This window comes from Portunus trituberculatus, chromosome 10, assembly GCF_017591435.1.
Source record: "Portunus trituberculatus isolate SZX2019 chromosome 10, ASM1759143v1, whole genome shotgun sequence".
Lineage (NCBI taxonomy): Eukaryota > Metazoa > Arthropoda > Malacostraca > Decapoda > Portunidae > Portunus > Portunus trituberculatus.
Window position 1 is genome coordinate 5,401,583 of NC_059264.1, and position 4,905 is coordinate 5,406,487.

A 4,905-nucleotide genomic window follows, 5' to 3' on the forward strand; every position below is an offset into this window, starting at 1 on the left:
GACCTCATACTCGACTGTTTGCTTTTCAGAAATTGCATAATTGATCAGTACAAACATACTTCTGTTACTTTAAATCTTGTGCCAAAAATCGTCAATGTGAAGCTTAACACATTTTAAAAAGTTTGTTGTGAGTGGCACTATGAACGGCTTTACAGAGGCGACGCTGGCTTAACAAAGGTGTATATATTATAGTACATGTTATATCATATTTTGTTATCACAGTGAAAGTCGTGTGTGTGAGTGATTTTTTCCTGAAGTTATGCTGAATGTGTGAAAGGAGTGTGTTACATTCTAGATAGGATGAAAATTATATTGCAACACTGTTTTCAAATGTTTTTAACCTCGGCGTAGCAATAATGTAGGTTTGTAATAATTCATAACATTAGAGACAACCAGTGCGTGTTTCCATGGTGTAGGAAATATTGCTGTGATAAGAGAAGTGTTAATGACGCACTTAAGGTAACAGGCAGTGACAAAGTACAGGGGATCATGAAGGAATCGCATTGATACACCATCTGATCCAATAGAGCGTGTGCTATTGAGGTTAGTTTAGGTTAGGTTAGGTTAGGTTTGTACATCATTGGGGAGTTTACGAGTCAGCATCACTGCATTACTGTCCTCTGCCTCGGCTCTGTTGGCAAGGCTGGTGTGAGTGTCCTGGTTAGTGTGAAGAATGGTTGGGTCAGTGTGTGCTTCACGTGATTCCTCTGAACGATTGAAGGTCGACTCGGCAGCACCAGAGGACAAGCTATTCAACTCTTCTGCTTTATTATTTATATTCCCCATTATAAATGTTGGATATTTTACCTGATTACTTTCATGGAGTTTTTTTTAGTTCTCTAATTGGTAATCTCTTTGTTGTAGTAATCCGCTTTTCCCTTATCGTTATATAAAATTTTATGATGTTTTTGTTATATTATGTAAAATTAAGTGTTTTGTCTCATTTTTAAGCCTACTTTATTCTTCATTATGGTCTCTGTGGTCACCGTGGTCACCATTCATCTACGGCGTCGATGATATTTTTAACCACTTCAGTACTATGACGTGTTTTCACATTCATTCTGCTTACTAGTTAGTGACTTCATGCAGCTTCAGAAACTTAAGTGGGGATTGAAATAGTGAAGACTGTGGCCATTAATCTTCTGACCTCCATAGACCTTTCCTAATGTCAATACAATGGTTTAATCGTACACAAATCTCAAGGTAAAAATATGTCCCAGTACTGAAGAGGTTAATAATTTTCTCTTTTATGGAAGCACAGATATCTAGACATTTAAGAGGAGGAAGAAAACACCATTAAAAAAAATATTAACCTCCTCATCCACATCATCTAATAAAAAAAAAGTTAAATATACGATAGACATTTTCAAAGACTGAACAGAAGATATCTTTACAACTTTTCATACAAAGGAAATGCAGCAAAGGGCAACAAAATGATGATACAAAAAAAAAAAACAAGAAAGGACCAAATGAACGAGGTGCTGGTCCCTAAATGAACTAAAAAGAAAGCAGCAGAAAGGGTGGAACAGTGGAACCATGCGTGCTGTGGGGTCCGAGGGGTCTCCAAGCGCACGGGTTCGAATCCTGTCCACGGTCCGAGTGTAGGTTGGGCTTCCTCACTCGGGGCAACGGTTTCCGAACGGGTGGGGTTTTGAGATAGGAGGTACCACAAAAAAGTAACCCCTTTAGCCTATAAATTCCCGTGAAAAGACCACATGGTATAAAAAAAAAGGGAGACTTCATGTGTCAAGTTGTGATGGCAGGCTTGACTTTGCTTCACTTCTCAATGGCACTAAAACAAGTATCTCCTTTAGCCCATAAATTCCCTTGAAAAAGCCCACGTGGTATAAATAAAAAAAAAAAGCAAGGTGATGGACTACAATTACTGAAGGGGCAATACCGTGACAATACCGTGACAATACCGTGACATACCGTGACAATAGTGAAGTGTGCTGGTTATAACGAGACCAAGCAGTGCAGAGGACGTAACAGTGATTCAAGTATGAGAGAGAGAGAGAGAGAGAGAGAGAGAGAGAGAGAGAGAGAGAGAGAGAGAGAGAGAGAGAGCTTTATGGTTAGTGGGTGGAGTAAAAGAGTGAGAGCACTTTAAGGTGTGTGAGTGTATGAGAGAGAGAGAGAGAGAGAGAGAGAGAGAGAGAGAGAGAGAGAGAGAGAGAGAGAGAAATAAGCGAGGCGTGAGAGGAATGTGCAAGAGATGTATGTGTGTTTATGTGTGCGCATGAGAGAGAGAGAGAGAGAGAGAGAGAGAGAGAGAGAGAGAGAGAGAGAGATTTAAGGTGGCAGTGTGATTAAGGATTAAGGTGTACGTGAGTGTGCGCGCGCGTGGGAGTATGTTTTGTGTGCATGTTTAAGTGAGTGTGTGTGTATGTGTGTGTGTGTGTGTGTGTGTGTGTGTGTGTGTGTGTGTGTGTGTGTGTGTGTGTGTGTGTGTGTGTGTGTGTTAAGTACAAAAGCATAGTACCAGAGAGAGAGAGAGAGAGAGAGAGAGAGAGAGAGAGAGAGAGAGAGAGAGAGAGAGAGAGAGAGAAACAAACATTGAGAGAGACAGAATTTACTTGACATGAGACAGACACAGAGACAGAGAGAGGCAGAGGGACAGAGAGTATCTTCCTTCCAATATTGGGTCTAACCACCACAAGCATCATATTGTTGTACCTTGCAACGAGACAACCTGGCAATCCCTCCTACCTGCCGCGTACCTTCTCGTGGGCAGGTATTACTGATGGATTGGGACTCGTGGGAAAAAAAAGAAACGGAAAAAGAAAATGAAATAGAATGAAATGGAATAAAAGAAATTAAAAAGAATTAATAACGATATGAATGAAAGTAGCTGTACAGAGATAAGTACAATAATAGGTGTTGTATTTATGTTTTTTTTATGTAAGAGGGGAAAGCCAGCCAAGAGAAACAAAAGAAAAAAATATTAAAAGAATCTACTTGGTTGCCAGCTCCCCTTGCTGTTCTGATAGAGTTAGCCAAAAAAAAAACAGGAACAATTATCTTAAAACCTGGGTAAGATTAGATTATTTACTCGTTAGTGAAGGTCTTGTGACAGTACACGTTGTTTTAATTGAAAATATTTAATTAGGTGAAGTTAGGTTAGTTTGAGTTAGATTAGCTTTTGTTTGGTTTGTTTTGATTTGCTTTGCTTTGTTTTTGTCTAGTAATGTTAGGTTAGGTTAGGTTACGTAAGGTTAGGTTAGGTTAGCTTACATTAGGTTACGTTAGGTTAGGTTAGGTTAGGTCACGTTACTTGTACCAGGAATAGAAGAGTGATTCGTCTAGGATGGCAAGAAAATAATAATCGGTAAGATGTTTTCAGCAATTATGGAGAGATTGTTGTGGTTACTGTGTCTGCAATATAAATAGAAATAGATGGTCCAATTATTGTGGCTTATATATATACCTTGTTTTGAGAGAGAGAGAGAGAGAGAGAGAGAGAGAGAGAGAGAGAGGTATTTTTTAGTATTTACCTTCTAGAAATCTATGTTACCAAGAAATATTTGGCCAGGTGAATTGAACCTACCTGAGATATTGGCGTGTTAATTGATTAGGTAAAGAAAGGTGTGTGATTTAGTTATATTGCTGCTATTACTATTGCTATTACTGCTGCTATTACTACTACCACCACCACCACCACCACTACTACTACTACTACTACTACTACTACTACTACTACTACTACTACTACTACTACTACTACTACTACTACTACTACTACTACTACTACTACTACTATTACTACTACTATATTTTATCATTACTTCATACTATTAGTTGTAGTTTTTGTTGTTGTTGATATTGTTTTCTTTTCTTCATTTCCTTTTCATTTCCTTTCTTATTTCGTGTTCTTTTTCATTTTCTTTTTTTTCTTCCTTTTATTTTATACACCTTATCTTCTACTTTTTTCACCTTTTCTCCTACATGTCTTCTCCTTTCCTTTCACTTTTCTTCTTATCCTTTTCTTCTTCTATCCTTGTAGTAGTAGTAGTAGTAGTAATAGTAGTAGTAGTAGTAATAGTTGTTGTTTTATTGTTGTTGCTGCTGCTGGTGTTTTTGCTTCTTCTTCTTCTTCTTCATCTTTTTGTTCTTGTACTTTTTGTTCTTGTTCTTTTATTCTTTTCAACCACCACCACCACCATCACCACCACTCAGCAATTTACAATGCCTCTTAATCTGTACACCGAAGTCTCTCCAAGTCAACGAGGAGTCTGTCTTTCCGTCTCTTAACTGTCCTCCTGTGCGCCTGTCTGCCTGTCCGCCTGTCTGTCTTCATCTATATGTTAATTCCATGCTATATTTAAGTCTGCCCCGTGATTGCCAAGCTGTGTGTCTAGTAACTCTCAAACACTATTCTATATTATTGTGGTGGGAAATATATGGTGTTGGATGCGATGGAGAGGGAAAAGGTATAAGGAGATGATTGGTGTGGGAATTGTTTTTTTTTTTTTTATGCAAGAGGGAAACTAGCCAAGAGCAATAGAAATAGAAAATAAGGGCCACTTCGAATGCATGTTCCCTAAAAGAATTGGAAAGAGTTAGCCAAAAGTTTGGGACAAATGTCTTGAAACCTCCCTCGTAAAAGAAATCAAGTCGTAGGAAGATGGAAATACAGAAGCAAGCAGGGAGTTCCAGAGTTTACCAGTGAAAGGTATGAATAATTGAGAGTACTGGTTAACTCTTGCATTAGGGGGTTGGATAGAATAGGGATGAGAGGAAGATGAAAGCTTTGTGTAGCGAGGCCGCAGGAGAAGGGAAGCATACAATTAGTAAGACAAGTAGAGCAGTTAGCATGAAAAAAGCGATAAAAGATAGAGATGCAACATTTTGGCGGTGAGAAAGAGGTGTATGTGATTTAATGTAAGAGGAAACGTTCACCAAGGA